Genomic DNA, 19,765 nt, shown 5'->3' with positions numbered 1-19,765 from the left:
GACAACCATTCGTCGAATACATGAAAAAGCTTTGCATTTCAGTACAATTTTCTTCAGCACATAAGAGCATTTTTTATGTTGCTGACGCATTTGCTCTAAGAAATCATTGGGAAACACATCTTGTATTCAGCATTAAAAATTATAATTGAAAAAAAAATCAGAATTATTAAAAATCTACCTGTAATTGGGAGAAGGTCTTTTCTTAGGCCTGCATTATTGTTCCCTTAGAAGAAAAATATGCTAATGCTAATTGCTAATTCTTCGAAAAGTCCAAAAAGTATCTCTCATATTGTAAAAGGATTACATGTTTTAAAACTTTTTCAATGAAATTCTAAGAACAATCAGGTAGATATCTAGTTTTTATTACAGGACCCATTTGCTAACTAAATCTTATGTAGGTAAAAATAATTAAAATATTTGTACCTAATATTAGGAAACTTTATAATTATTCAAATCAAATGATTATATTAAATTCATTAAATTAATAATGACATTTTTGAGAAATGCGATAGTGTTTTTATGTTGGTATTAAAAAAATAGTTTTTATATTTCATTTAAACTAATAATTCTATATATATTTTTTGGGTGGCTTTTTAGTTAAATTTTGAATCATGTTTTCTAAAAATTGGGTGGTCATACCCAAAAAATGACAGAATCATATAAACAATCCTTCCAAAATTATTTAATTTCAAGAAAATCTTAATAAATAGCGATTTTAGTACCAAAACGAGCATAAAATTATGTTCAATGATACTCAATATAATCCTTAGAATATGTTTGAATAATCTCTTTTGTCTATCTTTTGCGGAAAATTGTAATTTATCAAAGATTTTGGATTGTTTACAGTCCATCGCTTGTCCGGAGAACATCTTCCCGGATACATTCAAGAATAGGTTATGATACAAAATTATTTTAAAACACATCATAAATTCATAATTAGATTAAATTTTAACATAAATCTAGAAAAGTATCAATAAAATATTAATTATGGATTAATACTCTGAAAATGATTTGAATATTTTATGATTATTATAAAACCACGTGTTCTGATATTTTGAAACCAAAATTCACGCGTAGCCACGCCTGTGTTTTGGAACCAACGTTGAGCCGTAATCTCTAAATTTTTTGGATCCAAAATTCACGCGTAGCCACGACTCTGTGTTGGCACCAAAATTGAGGCATATACTCCGATTTTTGTTGGAACCAAAATTCACGCGTAGCCACGACTCTGTGTTGGTACCAAAATTGATGCGTAGCTACGACTCTGTGTTGGTACCAAAATTGAGGCGTAAACTCCGATTTTTGTTGGAACCAAAATTCACGCGTAGCCACGACTCTGTGTTGGCACCAAAATTTAGGCGTAAACTCCGATTTTTGTTGGAACCAAAATTCACGCGTAGCCACGACTCTGTGTTGGTACCAAAATTGAGGCGTAGCTACGACTCTGTGTTGGTACCAAAATTGAGGCGTAAACTCCGATTTTTGTTGGAACCAAAATTCACGCGTAGCCACGACTCTGTGTTGGCACCAAAATTTAGGCGTAAACTCCGATTTTTGTTGGAACCAAAATTCACGCGTAGCCACGACTCTGTGTTGGTACCAAAATTGAGGCGTGGAGCAGACTGATCACGACTGATTTTGTTAATTTTAGCTTATTTACAATTATTTTACTCTGAATACATCTGCTCCATCATATATTAACTAAAACTAATCAAAAAAAATTGCCAAATATTTTTAATTCTTCAAAATATTAGAAATTGTACTTCAGTCGTGGCACACTCCGTGAGTTGACACCATATGGATAGGTGTATGGTTATCCAAAATGGCTAGAGTCGCCGGCGTGCTCCTTGGGGCATCTTTAGAAGAAGACCGGGAGCGTCAAGAAAGACCTTTGGGTAGACAATCACCTGTGCTTGTTGTAAAATGAAAGTGAAGACAATGTATAAGAAATACATACATACTCCTGTTGACGTAGAATTTTTAGGCTTTTCCCTTCAAATATTTTGGCAGTTTGACAAACATTTCTCTTAAAGGCAGAAAAAAAAAATAGTTGCGCTTTGATGCTATTTAAATTTTTTCAAAATTCTTTTTTTGTGCTGGCAAAAATTTATAATTATTTTGTCATTGAGAATTTGAATAGAAAAAAGAGTCGTGGAAAATTAATTATTACTAAAATGTAACGATATACTTTAATACTCTGGTTGGAACTTCTATTATATCAAACATCCACTCCACACCCAGAATCTCCACTTCCGAAGAATTAGCATACCCAGCGCCTCTTCCACATATTCAGTGTTGGAGTTGTTATTAATTTTATCAAAAGGCAATCGCTTTTATTATTCATTTTTAATTTTCCACGAGAATTTATATTACATTTTCAGTGCTCTTGTTATGCAAATCAATAAAAGCATGAGAACACCGGATATGATTTGATGATGTGCTCCCGTTTCTTTCAATTCATTTATATTACCATTTTTAACTCATTGTTCAACAAAACTATTTCATTATATTTTTCAGAGTTAAACTGCATTGGTTCTCTTGCCCTGGAAATTATTGTTATTTACTGTATAGATAGCATAATAAATGTGAATATGGACAAAAAGAAACACACTATTACATTAAAATCATTTGCAATATTGTAAAGTTGCAGAGACATGAAGTAATTCAGCATGTGCATATAAATGAATTATGCAAAACACGTGACTCTTTTCTTCTGCACAAAGTGATGCGATGAATCAATTCATTTTAAATAAGAAAAATTGAGACTATTTCTGTTATTCTCTTCTATTGCGAATTTTCTGAATATATTAGTCCGCTCATGAAGAAGATTCTTTTTTTTTAACTTCTAAATTCTTTTTATATCTTTTTCAGCAATTAAGGAAGCCCTATAGCACTTACATTTTTTTTTTATCATATTCTCACATTTCTGTGACATTCTGTTCATAACTCTCGATCTCACGATATACATATTAGTTCATTGCAGGGATCAATGGGATATCCTGTGGTAATTGGCTACAAAAAAGAGGGGTGGAGGAGAACCGCTGGATACTTCCGATTCGTATCTCATTTTTCTCAAGTCTTCTGCGGAGGAAGCAAATAATTCAAAATGGATGGTAAGTGATATCTCATCCACTTTATTCATTCTCACGGTGTCAATTTCGCATTGCAAAACTTCCCAAAACGCTCAATTCACAGAATATAGTAGTGATTGCAGATGATGGCAAAGACGAGGCACATAAATAATTTTTTATAGCATTCTAATGCTAATAAAATTAGTTTGTATTCCACAAACATGGCAATATTAAGTATTCTATGAGAAATATTTATCATGCAAAATGATGTGGGTCAAGCCGAAGTTGTTTATATACATACATACATATATTCGTTTCCCGCAATAGTAGAATTAGTTGGTATTCTACATACGTGACAATAACAAATTGATCATTGAAAAACATGACATTACGAAAAATTTTAACGGAACATTGTAAAATGTTGAGCTGATATCAAATATTAAGGATAGATTAATAAGTCCAATATATTTATGTGCAATGTCTTCAGTGGCTATATATACATAGTGTCAAATGTTTAAATGAATTACAACGCATATTTAATACTCACATAGTGAAATACCAAAACTTTCATAACGTCTGAACATAAGACTATAGTGCTTTTTTTGTTCATAATTATGTTTTATTGACTGTGCTCAGAAACGAAAGATGAAAAATAGATGTGAGAATAATACAAATATATAATAATTTTAATAAGTTTCCAAAAGACGATTTAAAAAAATTTCCATAACAGCAAACAAGTTCCCCCATGATCATAGATTCTTTTAATATCAAAATAGGAAGATAAATGATGAAGCACCGTTAGTAAAAATATTACCATAATATTGTGGTGCGTCAATAAATTATGACAAATTTACAATATTAGAACACAAGTTAATATGCAAATTACACTAAATTTATTGACATGGATAGTTCACATGGAAAATTACATAAAATTTACCACTGATTTATTAATACACTATCGCATTTCGACAGTCGAGCAGTTTTTGGGTTGAAAACTTAAAAGAGAGAAGTGAAAAAAGAGATTTTGTGAGATAGCTCGCACTCAGATAAAGCTTTTAATTTTTTTCTTCTTAGATCTCTTAGCTTTAGAATGACTGCTAGGTTTTTTTAAGGATCCAGTAAAAGGTCTGTGATAAAATTTATCTTGAGAAATATTTAAACTTTGTCTTAAAATTTAAAATTGAAATAATTTCTTAATATTTCTTAATTAAAAATACCGCATTTCGTCCTACCGCATTGCAATTTGGGGTTTAATGAATATTTTGTTCTCGCTTGAAATTGCAATATTGTTGTGCGAATTGAAATGAACAAAGTGAATCCCTCAATTTGAATGATTTATATGGAATATTAAAATGATGCATCCCCATCATGGCCACCCCCATGTGGCTGAATGATTTGTACCATGGAGTGAATGAGTAAATTAAAATAATTAGTGTAAATGTATTTGGCATGATTTATTCTGCCGTAATTTATTTTCATGCCAAATTGTGGCTAATTTTTCATCTGTAATAGTATGTGGATTTGGTCGATTCAATACAGGGGAGATTCCCTTGCATTTCTCAACTGTTGGCCCATCAGCCATTATCCCCTTCTCATTGTACTTATATTTAGTATTTCTCCGAAATAATTGCAATTTGGGATGAAATTCTCTGTGAATGGCGATGCGCTTAAAGCGCACACACTTGCTCAGTTAGTTGAAAGGTTCTTTCCGTTTTTTTTTTTTGCATTTTTAGGATAAACAAGAACAATCGATAGTTATAATTTTTTCACACATAGGAATTATTTTTTTAATTTTATTTTATTACGCAATAAATAAGTAATAAGACAAAAATTAGAGGAATAAAAAAACACGTGTTGGTGTTTTTTCTTACTCTGTAATGTTCTATTAGACCAGATTCATTGAGAGATATGATATTTTGAGATTTTCTTAAAATTTTATATATGCCTAATGCTTCGAGATTGCTAAAAATATTCGCATAAAATGGTTCTGCCTTTCATCTTTCGAACTCACCATGTACAATATCTCTGTAATCTCATATAAACATGCATATGTCCAAGAATCTTTTGTCAAACTCCAAATAGAGACGGTTGAACACAAAACGAACCAACCTTTCCACGAGATAATTCCAAACTCTCTTGTATTTCAGCACCGGCTATATGAGCGATGTGCAATTAAGTGTATCTCGACCTGATACGTATATAAGTATAGTTGAGTTACATGTACTGTACTTGTACATATATACATTGTATACAATGCAGGGTTGATTGTTGGATGGAATGACGCGAAGTCATTTTCTCTTGAAAAGAAATGAAGAAGATGTGTAGGTGGCATAGAAGGTGGAAAATTGCAATCAAGGGACTAATAATAAAGAAATATTTTCACATTATAGTTCTCGAAACAGTGTCTCTGGACCCTCTGGATAGAAATTAGATTGGGGGTAAGTGCAAATTTATTTTTATTTCTTTATCTTATATGTATAAATGGCTAAAGTCCACGAAGTGAGATATGTGAGAAGGAAACTTTGGCTAATTACATAAAATATCGAATCTGTGATTCACGAAATGAGCAGGAGTCTCAGGACAGAAACTTGCAGTTTGCGTCTTAATTTTCCGGTTGCTAGTTTTTCAACTCCCTGTGAAACTTCATGTCCTTAAATGCAGGAAACTTTTCTTCGAAATGTCCAAAAGTATACCATTCTACCCAACATAATTCACTACTTACCTGGCTATTTCCTTTATATTGCGCAAAAAACTTTCAATCCGTTTCCATCTTACCAGAATACCAATTAATGTTCACCATTTTCTACTGTATATAAACTTAAGTAAGAGAAACGATGTGTAATTATAATTCTTTAAATATGAAATTTTTGTAATATCAAGAATTTTAGTATTATGTATAATATTATTTATTTTCCACATGAGATGACTTGAAATTGATTTCATCTCATACCTAACCAATAATGTAAAATACATAAATAAGGCTTTCTTAGACGTAGACAACTAAGATTTTTACTTCATTTATTGCATTATATTTAGGAATTCATATTTTCATGACGTTTCAGCCGTAATAATCAATTAAATAATGAATTTTCTTAGAAAATTTCTGCAAATCATTGTAGGAAATTGTATTTTGAATTTTAATACCTCCATATCGATTTTTTATACATATGAATTCAATACGATCATATCAATTGTGAGAAAGAGCGTGAAAAATTTGAGGGTGTTCATAATCAATTTTAATACCTTCCAGCTACCTGTCTTGGAAAATATGTATACCTTCATAATGTTACGAATATAAGCAATTTAGATATTAAAAGGTGAATTGAATGATTTAAAAATATAAAGAGGTAGGAAACACTATTCTTAAGAAAAAAACTTCGAGATGTTAAAAATTACACTCGTGCCTTGGCATAAGATAGTCTAGGATGTACTGCTCTCGCGTATTGAAAATAATGAGTGTGAAGAGTATATCCTAAACTATCTTATGCGAAGGCACGACTGTAGAGTATATAGGTATTCAAATTTATTATGTTATTAATGACACAAATGTAGCTGCTGTTTGTAAAATTTGTTTTCATTAAAATCATTTTTTTACCGTACCTACCGTCTTATTATTTAAAAAAAAAAACCATGAAAATAATAATTATGTTAATAAGAAGTGCAACATAACCAAATAGTTGAAAGAAGAGCTATAAATACAGAATTAATAGAATATTAATAGAATTTTATCAATGCTTAAATAGAGTCATCAAAAGACCCTTTCTATACCACTTTAACAATTAATTCCATAATGTAAAAAATACCATCACGAATATTCTTCCACTGTTATGAGGAAAAGTCAATGGAGAAAATTCGCGTGGTTATTTATGAGTTTAAGAGCGTGAAATGATTAAATGAATTTCTCACTCTCGTACAACATACTACATTTCGTGACTTAATATCGTTTTGTTGGACGTTTACCCTATTACATTATTAGTGCTTATAACTATGAAGATTAATAATAAGATAATACGAATATGAATTGGTGGTTATCTAATAATCATCCCTATTACTATCACAAAATTTTTTCCTCTCTTATGTACTGTACATTATGTACAGGGGTTGTTGAAGAATTTGAATTATATTACGCTCTTATATTTCCTTTGCCACTATTATTAGTGAAGTAATCTGTTTTTTTTTTAATAAATCGATTCATAACACCGGTTAATCGATATGTATGTCTTTTCTGTCAGGAGGTTTGCTTAAATTGTGGGCTCTTTTCTTACTTCAAAGCCATTGTGAGTATAACCATGTAGCTGTGCGATGGAGTACTCTGTGCAATTGAATTTCTGATCTAACACCTATATATTTCTTGAAAAAAAAATGTATACATTGTCGAGGTGTGTTTCTGTTGTAAATGTTTTATATTGTGTTTAATTTATTTATGATTTAATTAAAGAACATCTTCTTTAAAATATGGTGTTTACTATAAAATTCTCTCAGTTCCCCTTAGCCACTACCACTTATGCATGCCATAGACAAATAAAAAAAATGGGGAAATGTGAAAAATTTCACGGACTGTCGCCTTTACTCATTATACACGAGATATAGCTATATGTATCTTAGCACGTTATCCATGAATTTGAAGATTGCTCTCAACGCTTTCAACCCAAAAAGACGTGATGGGATATAGTAGTTTATTTCAGTTAAATGAAAAAAAAAGACGAGTAATTGTTATGTGGTTTTTAATTTTCTCACACTTCTCGAGTTGATATCCCTTTTGTAGTAGAAACAGTTTAGATAAGATTAAAAGACCTATTTTATTTTTACTATGTGTAAAAGTTCAATTTATTAGCTTCATATTTTTTTGCATTAAATAATAAATTAAAAATTCGTAGCTTATCTATTTATTTTATTAATAAACGGGGTAAATCCGAAGGGATAAAGTATCGGTTCAAACTTTTGGATGGTGTTTAGGACATACTATAGCATATATGTATACTAGCTGCAATGATTAATGAAGCGAGTATTTTTTCTGACTAATACTTTCGAAAAAATGTTTTCTTATAGCTTGTGAAGAAAAGTTAATATACATATACATTTAACAAAAAAATGCATTTTTGTTAGTTTTGGATATACATACATACTCATATTTTAAGTAATTACTGAGACTTACTGAAAAGCATTCCATAAAAATAAAACATGAAAATGTAATTTTAAGATAATATAATAAAGCAATTAAGTAACTTTTACATTTTTATAGACTTACAGTTTTAAATTTGGCTTAAAATAATATTCTCATAAAGTGTACTAGTTATGGTTTAATTTATGTTTTGCTGTAGATATATTAATTTACTTTTGAAAGAAAAAAGTTTATGTATTTAATAATTAATTAAGTTTGCTCCTATACTGCTATGAGTTTAACTCATATAACTTTTCTTAAGTTAGGTATGCCTTTAAATAAAATGTTCCCAAATATTTTCACACATATTCCTAAATACATTCTTACACATAATACTTGTTCAAGAAGAATAAATGTTTAAGAAAATATATTTTTTAATGGGAAGAACTAAAAAACTATTTATACAATTTTCCTATTGTACATACTCATTTAAAAATAATTATTGTAGGGAATTCTTTGCACAAAGTTTATTGGAGTAACGTTCCTTATGTAATTAAATTGACAAGGTCAGAAAGTTTTTGTGCATATTTAATAAAAGCTGTATAAGACAACATGTTTAGCCCGTAATTGCATATTTCTGCGTGTACCTACAAGTAAAAATATCTTGCGTATTTTGCAATTGAGAGATTCAACTGACCACGTATAACGGTTTTTTCTTCATATTGAAATAGCACATTTTTTAAGGAAAGTTTTATTTGCCACCAAATGTTATTTCGCATGAGAAGAATGAGATTTATGGGGGAAGCTGAATGAGGGGAGAGGGAGGAGGAAGAAAATTGGGCAAATGTATAGCGCAATCGTTACAGAATTATTAACAATTCCCCACAAAAACATCTACACGAGCATAAATTAAAAGAGTTAGTAATTTTATTTACACCATTTGTCAGTGTTCCTTTACTCGTTGTATACATTTTGACACATTTATAACGCATTAATTTTCCGTTTATGGCTCTCTTGGTGCTCACTGTGTGCACAAGAGGCTCCACCTTCGCCGTGTTGTTCCATTGAGCGGCATAGAAGAAGGTAAATTACCGCCTAAATAATTACTAAAACAGCCCAACAATCTCTCAAGTAAGTCTCTTTTCACACCACATATCGAGAAGGTTATTCATTTGATACTATTATACATATTGAATTAAATTACCATCTTTTCGCAGCGTCGTTTTGTGAACATGTGGAATATTAAATAAATTAATTGCAGAGCACGATGGTCATCAAGGCGCAAAAGAATTGGACACCGACCAGTGAAATGGATTCAGTGGCCGAAATTGTGCTCGCATACAAATTTCTCGAGTAATCCCCGGAGGTATCGCATACATAGCACACAAGAAGCGCGCTGGTGCTCACCTCAGCGTGGTGCACAAAAGGGGGCAGCTGAGTTGCCACCCACACACCAAATTTATGTGGCATAGATGTAATTTCTGAAACATAAAATTGCACGGAGTGAGCGAATAAAATCAACTCAAAGACTTTATAGTATTTCAATTGGTAAAACGTGGCTAGAAAGCACGTTTAGGGGTGGCCAGAGCCTTCCGTCAATGCAACCAGGGGGTTCGTTGATCTCTAACTCACAATCACCTCATGCGAGATGATTATGGCAATAAAACCCACATGAACATCCTTTCATATGCCGGTGATAAGCTAGACCATGCAATATTCTTTTTAACTCACGTTAAATAAATATAGGGTAGTCAGGATGAAATGGATCTTTTACATTTGAAACTAAGGAAAATGTGTAAAAATATTTCATGCTATTCTATTCATCATATATGTGACGCAATTTTATTGAGCATATTTCCATGAAACCATATGATATTTGATGTGATATGATAAGCAAATATAAATGTAAATGCAAAGTAAAATATAACGGTAAAATATATATAGCAGCATAGTATGGATTACTACAAAAAGGGAATGTACATGGTAAGTTTCACTTACGGGCTGTGATTCTTCCTTCAGAGGCCAAGTAAAGTATATGTAAATGCAAAGTTTAATATATAGCTGCAGAGTATGGATTAATAAGAAAAGGGAATGTACTGGTAAGTTTCACTTACGGGCTGTGATTCTTCCTTCAGAGGTCAGTCCAAGTATGATATTTGATGAAGATTGAGGTGAAATGTGGCAGAAAATTCAAGTGTGTCATAAATTGGGGGTGGCAAACTCTGGGGAAGGCTAACTCGCGCATTGGCTGTGATTCCTGGCGCGAGTCATCCTTCCCCAGAGTTTGCACCCCCAATTTATGACACACTTGAATTTTCTGCCACATTTCACCTCAATCTTCATCAAATATCATACTTGGACTGACCTCTGAAGGAAGAATCACAGCCCGTAAGTGAAACTTACCAGTACATTCCCTTTTCTTATTAATCCATACTCTGCAGCTATATATTAAACTTTGCATTTACATATACTTTACTTGGCCTCTGAAGGAAGAATCACAGCCCGTAAGTGAAACTTACCATGTACATTCCCTTTTTGTAGTAATCCATACTATGCTGCTATATATATTTTACCGTTATATTTTACTTTGCATTTACATTTATATGCTTTATATGTATATATAAAGCGCCCCGCTTCGCGGGGCGCCAAAAAGTTTCATTTCTTCTTTATATTTTTATGTATTTATATACTTATATATGTATATATAAGGCGCCCCGCTTCGCGGGGCGCAGGGTGCCTATATATTCCACTATTTGATCATACACTTATATGAATTTAAAATTTTAACATTCATTTACAAAACCTCACATAAATAATAAAGATCTGCTCAAAATCGGATTAGTAGAGCCCAAAATATTATATGCTAACTTTAGAACGCTATATCTCCGAAACGGCTCGATAGATTTTCTTGAATGACCTATCGTTGGAAAGGTCTTAACCTCAACTATAACATATTAAAATTTTATCAAAATTTATGATCTAGTTTTCGAAAAATTCGAGTTTAAAATTTTCGAAAATTTTGTTTTTGATTTTAGCGCCTCTTGCGGTCATTTCTCGAAGTTGCAATGTTCTAGACATTTGTAGGGTTTTACGAAACCTTTCATTTGCACTTGAGTTAATCAAAATCGGACTTGTAGAACCCGAGATATTTAATGCTAACTTTGGAAGACTATATCTCGAGAACGGCGACATAGATTTTTTTCATTTTTGGCATGGAGCTAGATAATATAGTCAGCTATAACATACTAAAATTTCATCAAAATCTATCGTACAGTTTTCGAGATATTCATCGAAAACTAATCGAAAATTTTGTTTTTAATTTTTGGCCCTCTAGCGGTCTCTTTTGAAACTTCGGATGTTCTAGAGAGTTGTAGGGTTTGTTGAGAGCTTTCATTTGACCCCAGGTTGATCAAAATCGGTCAAGCCGTTTTCGAGTTATGGTCCATTTTCGATGAAAAATTGTGGCGGCCATATTGGCTAAACGGCTTAACCGATTTTCAAAAATGAGGCATCGTTGGAAAGGTCTTGATGGCCCCTACAACATATAAAAATTTCAGATTTTTAGCTATTACAGGCGCTGAGATATAGTGAAAACAAAATTTAGTGGTGTTCCAAAATGGCGGACGGAAGGGTGAGGGGGTGGATTTGACCTCATAATCGGATGTCTTCCACTCGATATATGAACTTTGCCGTTGACCGCAAGTCTCTATCTATTACCGTTCTCTTGTAATTCAGCGAAAGGTTCCGGACGGACGGACGGACGGACGGAAAATTTTTTTGGAGCATACGTTTTTTGGAATGTGGGGACTCTAATTCGTGTTCATACCAAGTTTGAGCCCGATCGGACAACATTGCATTTTAGGTGGTACACAGAAGCTGTGCTATTCTTTTCTTCGAAAGAATCACAGCTAAAATATATATGAATAACCAATTTACTCCGCCTTCGCTTCGCGGAAATTTGATGCGTTCCGCGCAAATTTTGGTGCGTGAAAAAAGTATAGTAGAACCAATAGGACATAATTTTAATGTAACATTTTTATTGAAAATTTCCATATTTTCAAAATCGAGCCTTTGGGTCTGTATAATTGACTGGAATTACTTGGAAAATTAAAGTCAATCAATCATAACGCGTCCAGTTATTAAAGTTGGTATACCACAATGCGGATGGGTCAGTCTATGCGTTGTAATTTAATTTGTGAGCAGAATTAGTAGGCAAAGTTGATTTTTTTTATAAAATTCATCAATATGAAAGATAAAAATGCTCGTATCTTAGGTTCTATAAGACCTACAGAAATTTCTTGACTAGTTTTGGAAAGACCTTGAACTAAGCTATAATTTGATATATATCTCAATAATTTTTAAGGTCACCTCCAGAACACAAAATGGCGGATTTTTGTTTTACTAAAACAGTTTTTGGCATTTTTTGCCCTAAAGGAATGGTTCTAGAGGGTTCTAATGCTCTAGAAAGTTGTAGAGAATTGCAAAACCTTTAATTTGATACAAAGTTGAGCAAAATCGGACAAGTTGTTTAAGACATATGGCTCTTAGAACTTTTCAAATTCAAGAATTTTTCAAATGACTATATCTTCTAAACGGCGACATAGAATTTCTTCATTTTCGGACTGGTGTTAGATGTTGAGTCTAGTTACAACATATCAAAAATTCAAGGAAATCTATATTCGGGACTCGGAGATATTGCCCCTTAAAGTTAGGCAATTTTTGTTTTTGATTTTAGCGCCTCTTGCGGACACTTTTGAAACTTGGTATGTTATAGACAGTTGTAGGACTTCTTGAAACCTTTCATTTGAGCTTGAGTTGGTCAAAATCGGTCAAGCCGTTTTCGAGTTATATTGAAAAAACACTTTTTGCTTTAGGCCGCCATATTTGCTAAACCGCTTGACCGATTTTCAAGTATGAGTTATTGATGAAAATGTATCACTGAGCTCTACAACATACCAAAATTTCAGACCTCTAGCTACAAGGGAAGTGGTTGATGGTATTTCAAAATGGCGGATGGCGGTCATCTTAGATTTTTAAAATGCGAAAAAATGAAATTTTACATCCATATTTCTATAGAAAATTTGAAACTGGAAATCTATATCTCTTACCGTTCTTGAGATATAAGGCAAAGTTTGGCGCACCGGCCGGATCAAAAATTTTCCACCACCATTTTCGTAATGTGGGTTGTCTAAAACGTGCTCATACCAAGTTTGAGCCCGATCTGAGGTGGTCGGTTTTTCCGATGATTACAATACTTGGTATGCCACGATTGTGGTATACCAACTAATTACCTTAATACAGTCATGATACCATATAACGAACATGAAATAATTCGTTATATGCGACTTCAACTGTATTTTGGTATGACACACAACCATTCTTTTAATTTTTTTGATCAATGGATTCAGTTTTATGATTGTGTGTGTGTGTGTGTGTGTTGAAAAATTACCGAGCAAGGGAAATTATTTTATACGATTATAGGTGTAATGAATATGAATGTTTTACACAATTCACTCACTGTCATAAAAAATAAACTAAAATAAATTTTCCCGTAATATACAAATACATTAAATGTACCATTGCTATGTTGGGAAGTTTTAATGAGAAAAATTCAAACTATGATTTACACAATCACACAAATATAATTCGTTTTTCTATAGGAAAACGTTTTGATAATTTCCCCAAATTCGTAATATTGTACACGCACTGTACTAAAAATATTATTCACACACACTTTTAACACTTTTTTTAACACTTTTATTTTAATACTTTTACGTGGACAAAAAAATAAATTAAAACTTTGCTAAAAAAAAACAAATGACATGTTGCCGAAATCATCTCATGAAAAGCATATTATTTGAAAATAATTATTTCAGCATATTTGCAACATGTAAAAAAAAATATTCAACATTCGCAAGTTAGAGTGAGAAGAGATGAAGAAAAAAAAAAAAAAAACACGCCAAAAAATTTTGATTTGAAATATAAATTTAAATGAAAATTACTAGGAACTCACCTCTCTTCCTTTCCTCCCTGCCCTGTGGGATCCTTGCTGCATCCTTCCATGTCCTGGTACTCTCCTTTCCACGCACTTTTCACTCAAAATTAATTATATTTTTCACCACGCACAAAAATATTTGCTTATTCAAAATTTTCATAAAGATGACAATAACGGTTCACCGAATAAAAAAGTTCACTAATTTATAAAGACAGAATTATAACAAAAAATCCATAGGACAAATCTGTATTTTCCAAACTTTTTCCACGATATTATTTAAGTTAATAAAGATTTAAATTGATTTTTTTATTTGATCCCGAACCCATAATATTGCATTTTTTTTTTTAGGATGTATTAAGTTAAGATGTGTTTCTTATTTTCTTCTAAATAATCTCACTCAATAATGTAATAATATTAAATTTTAATTGCCTATATCTCCTAAACGGCTCGATAGATTTTCTTGAGTGACGTATCGTTGGAAAGGTCTTGATATAAGCCATAACATACTAAAATTTAATCAAAATTTATGATGCGGTTTTCGAAAAATTCAAATTCGAAATTTTCGAAAATTTTGTTTTTGATTTTAGCGCTTCTTGCGGTTATTTCTCGAAGTTGCAATGTTCTAGACATTTGTAGGGTTTCACAAAACCTCTCATTTGCGCTTGAGTTGATCAAAATTGGACTTGTAGAACCCGAGATATGACATGCCAACTTTGGAAGGCTATATCTCGAGAACGGCGACATAGATTTTCTTCATTTTTGGCATGGAGCTAGATAATATGGTCAGCTATAACATACTGAAATTTCATCCAAATCTATCGTATAGTTTTCGAGATATTCATTGAAAACTAATCGAAAATTTTGTTTTTGATTTTTGGCCCTCTAGCGGTCACTTTTGAAACTTTTGATGTTCTAGAAAGTTGTGGGGCTTGCTGAGAGCTTTCATTTGAGCTTGAGTTGATCAAAATCGGTCAAGCCGTTCTCGAGTTATGGTCGATTTTCGATGAAAAATTGTGGCGGCCATATTGACTAAACGGCTTGACCGATTTTCGAAAATGAGGTATCGTTGGAAAGCTCTTGATGGCCCCTACAACATATCAAAATTTCAGATTTTTAGCTATTACAGGCGCTGAGATATAGTGAAAACAAAATTTAGGGGTGTTCCAAAATGGCGGACGGAAGGGTGGGGGGGTGGATTTGACCTCATAATCGGATGTCTTCCACGCGATATATGAACTTTGCCGTTGACCGCAAGTCTCTATCTATTACCGTTCTCTTGTTATTAAGCCTTATACGACGGCCGGACGGACGGACGGCCGGCCGGACGGACGGAAAAGTTTTTTGGAGCATACGTTTTTTGGAATGTGGGGACCCTAATTCGTGCTCATCCCAAGTTTGAGCCCGATCGGACAACATTGCATTTTAGGTGGTACACAGAAGCTGTGCTATTCTTTTCTTCGAAAGAATCACAGCTAAAAAGAATGGATAACATATTGTATATGTATACTCAAGTTTGCTATAGATTGTCTCTACATCATGTCTTAAGACAATGTCCGTTTGATGTAAGCGATGTATGAAGTCCATTTACTTTTTAAATACAGATTTAATAGATTATTACTTAAAAAGTTGTTCTTGAACCTTAAGTGTAGCCTATAAAAGCAAAAAAAATATTCACACAGACTTATTCGTTGTCAAGATGGGGGTAATTCATTCAAGAAGGTGTAATGAATAATTTAAAATTATGATTTCAAAAGCCTCCCTCTTGAATGATTGCTCCACAACCCCGAGACATGTCTCGAATTTATTGGGAAGTCTCGCGCGCGATGAAATTACCAGCAGTAAATCAATTTCATCTTCAGCTACTTGGAAATCATCTTCGCATTTATCTCAATTTTCCCGTCTGCTGCGGTTGGTCAATAAATTTCTTCAAATATCATTTTCAATAAAATTCCTTGTGCTGGTGTCTTACCCTTCGTAGTAGATTCTTCATCCCCCCACATATGTGTGTGGGTGTAATGCAGAAAATAATAAAACATAAATAAAATACACGACGTCAATATTTCTCACATAAAACATAAATTCGTATTCTCCTTTCATTTATCCTTCAGTGGCTGTGGTTTCTCCACACATTGATTTCTCAAGACTCTTCATATCTCGATTCGATTGCTGAAGGGTGGAAAATTGCCTTGAGGCTATTTTTGATGTAGCCGACTTGAGCCATTTACTACACTGAAGGGATCAAAAGTTTTATTGAAACAAATAGATTTGATGATTTATCTCACAGGAAGATGGTCAAATCGGTGAATGGTTGGGTGGGAATGGGAGTTTTAATTAAAAATTTCACCAATGGATAAAAGGTTAATTTAGCGTATGATTTCTTTAATGTTGCAGCAATATCTGACAGAGAGTATATTAGGGGTGTAATTAAGAAGTCCAAGATTGCCCCTCTGCTACTTTAAATCCCGTCTAGTGCTTTTCATCTTTTACCATTTTTTTCTCGTCTTTTGCCAGCATCTTCCTTTTGCTATTCCAGTTAATTAAGATTGGCTCTATAGCAGTCTTTTCATTCGGGATTGGAGTTTTATAAAATTACAGGCATGAAGTAGAAAATTGAACAAGTGTCGGAGGGGATGAAATTGAATAGCCCAGGAACGATGAAAAATAATATTTTTACAAGGGATAAAAAAATCCTTTATTTTGGATTGATATATTTATCTTAATATCAATAGTAAAGAAGTATTAGTATATAGTACAATATGATATTACGAGTTAAAATCATATGTACAGTCAGGTATTACTTAGCGAATTTATTTAGTTCGTGGATTTTTGTACGTAGTCTAATACCACTCATTTTTTTCACATTAGAAATCATTTTTTGGGAAAATGTCTGATCAGGGTATATTCTTGGGTCTCTTGGGGACCAATTGCAATCAGAATAATTGGAAAATAGCGTAATTATATATTAAATAAGTGAAAATGAAAAATGTGTGTAGCGGAATTGATTAACGTCGTTCGCGATTTTTGGAGGAAAAACTCACCGATAAAAATCCAAATGCATTTTATTTAGCTTCTAAAACACACAAACTATCTTTTCACACACTTTTCAGTCTATTTTTAGTATGTTTTATTAATAAAAAACTAATTTTTCACTGTTCACGCAATTCTGATAAAATTTTCTCGGGCACCATAGAAGAGGTGAATTTTGGAAAAAAAATCATCACACTCACCACACCGATGTCTCACGAAAAGATGTCGGAGATGTCGATCGTGAAAATAAAAATTGAGGTTAAGTTTGATTGTTTTCATGCGAAGTTTGTGGATGTTTCCGGATGATTTTGTTTTTATTTTATGGAAATTGTGCTCAAGAAAGTGAAAAACGGCAAAGCATTGAATTTTTATTCAATGCAATGCTACCTTTTATTCGAGTGACGTGAAGGAAAATCGTTCATTTTTTCCAAGGAATTTGATCACCCCAGATGGACTGGAGGAAAGACAGGTTAGTGGAGACACTGAGCTATGTGCTATGGTTCAGGTGTGGAAGATTATCATCAATACCCACAAGCCGCCACAGCAAGCTAGACACAAAATATATCACACACTACAGTGCTGATTCTAATATGAAATGTTCTCTTTTTAGCTCGCAAGGATTTCAAGAGGAACTATTCGTGGTATTAACAAAAGTTACGCTCAGACCTCATCGACCTGGCCATCACTTAAGTCGACAAGACTACAAGTTTTCTTGAAGGAAATAGTCCAGGATCTGAAGCTAGAATCCGGCTGAACAACATTGGAAAACATAAATGCGACATAAAAGCCGGGAATCCCTATCACGCACAATCAGTTTAGCAGAAAGTAAATTGAGGCTCATGTCGGGATAAGTGAGATGAAAATACAATTTATTCCAGAAACAGTTGCACGGAAAAAGCCACTGAAGTCTCTGAAAGTTGTGCAGGCATCATTCCCATTGCATCAGGAAGATTCTAAAGAATCTTAGAAAATTCTTTTTCAACACCCGGCTAATCTTTGGTTTAGACTCCTAAATGAAATCAAGCATCAGCTGGATGTTGAAAAGGACGTTGCTAAGATCCCTTATAAACCTCTTGATGCAATAGGAAGGATGCCTGCAAAACTTTCAGAAACTTACGGCTTTTTCCGGGAACACATTTAACCATGAATTTCAGTAAGTTTAAAATATTTGCAGCTCAACTATTCATCTTCCTGTGCGGGGATTCAGAGGTTCTCCTTAAGCTCATCTGCTCACCAAACCCACAGGAGATTTTAAAGCAGTAGCTGAACAGCAATTTGCAGTCAAGGATCTTCCAGAGTATAATGGATCGCTGATCCTCCTTTTATCTCAGCTTTGGATTTGGACTTTTTGCCGCAATTTATGGCCCGGAATAGATGACGAGTGAAGACATCAATACAGAAGGAAAACTATCAATTTGATTTTCTATGTTCAAAGTATTATTTATTTTAGTTTATGTTTTACAAAAATACTCTATTAACAATTTTTTTTTAAATTTAATAAAGAATAAAATTTAATAAAGAGTGAATTTTCTTTATTCATGAAGATTTTTCTTTGATTTTTCACTGGCAGGAAATTTTTAAACTCGAGAGAACAATTTCTTTGGCATTGTTGGAGATTGCAGGATCCTCGGAGCTGAGATTGGGAAGGAATTGTGTCCCGTGACATAAAGAGCCCGCTGAAGATTGAAGGCAATGTGTGTGCTTTGCTTAAGGAGGTACCAAACAGCGTACTGATAGCCAACAAATCGTCTATCTCCACTCACTGATAATACTGAGACTCGCATCCTCTTCAATAGCACTCAGAAGAGTCTCTGTTTCGGGATTCTTTTATTACAGGAAGCCATGTTCCTTCCAGGAATTTCGTAATGGGATTGTCAATGTGCAGTGGCGTCACTGTTCTTCTTGTCCTCAAGAACACACACAGCGCATGAGAAGGTATTTCACTCCCTCTTACCACGAGAATGTTCCAGGCCAGAGGTTACATCACAAATTACACTCAACCCATCCTTGGCGGTTGACACCACGCGTTTCACTTCCAGACTGAACTCAAGATCATGGAGCTTCTTCAAATGAGCCGTAGCGTTAGTTTGGTCACCCGTAGAAAATTCTACAGTCCTAGTCTTCCGTGTGTCTCCCCTGTGGCCATCGTTTGCAATCCAGACGAAGTTCCACAACCCTATGAATGGATTCAGGATCTAGCAAATCCTTCCCCAAAGAGCACGGCGGTACCCGGCCGTATTCCATTTCGGCCAAAATGTATTCCGCGCGGGATTCCCGCTCAGGCACCGTATGGTGCACCATATATGATGGTATTGGGAAAAATTTGGTACCCAAAATCAGGTCGTGGCTCCATAGCAGGTAAAATTTCACGCCTAAATTTGGGAATACCATAGGGATATCCGTATGGTGTCTGGAAACAGCTTCTGCCACGACTGAAAAAACTCCTGCATGTAGGCAAAATTTTTGACATTTTTTTTCTCTTTCCCTCTCACTTATTTTTTTTCTATCTTTCTTTCTCACAAACACATTATTTTCCCTACCTAATGTTCTCCTTTTACGATAGTGTTCCCT

The 19,765-nt window shown here is 33.5% G+C and overlaps 1 protein-coding gene and 1 long non-coding RNA gene across 2 annotated transcripts in view; one reads left to right on the top strand and one right to left on the bottom strand.

Annotated features, from left to right (window-relative positions):
• Positions 1 to 11,479: 11,479 nt before the first annotated feature.
• The window catches only part of LOC129789442 (uncharacterized), an 885,568-nt gene continuing 877,282 nt past the window's right edge, over positions 11,480 to 19,765 (bottom strand). The window contains exon 7 of the transcript XR_008750445.1: positions 11,480 to 11,512. The gene's annotated coding sequence lies outside the window, so the exon portion shown is untranslated. The remainder of the gene's footprint in view (positions 11,513 to 19,765) is intronic.
• On the top strand, positions 17,496 to 18,861 carry LOC129789505 (uncharacterized). Its single transcript, XR_008750459.1, has 3 exons — positions 17,496 to 17,663; positions 17,805 to 18,045; positions 18,369 to 18,861. It is a non-coding gene; the product is annotated as an uncharacterized LOC129789505 (long non-coding RNA).

This window comes from Lutzomyia longipalpis, chromosome 2 (assembly GCF_024334085.1).
Source record: "Lutzomyia longipalpis isolate SR_M1_2022 chromosome 2, ASM2433408v1".
NCBI lineage: Eukaryota > Metazoa > Arthropoda > Insecta > Diptera > Psychodidae > Lutzomyia > Lutzomyia longipalpis.
This window is presented reverse-complemented; position numbering and strand designations above follow the sequence as displayed.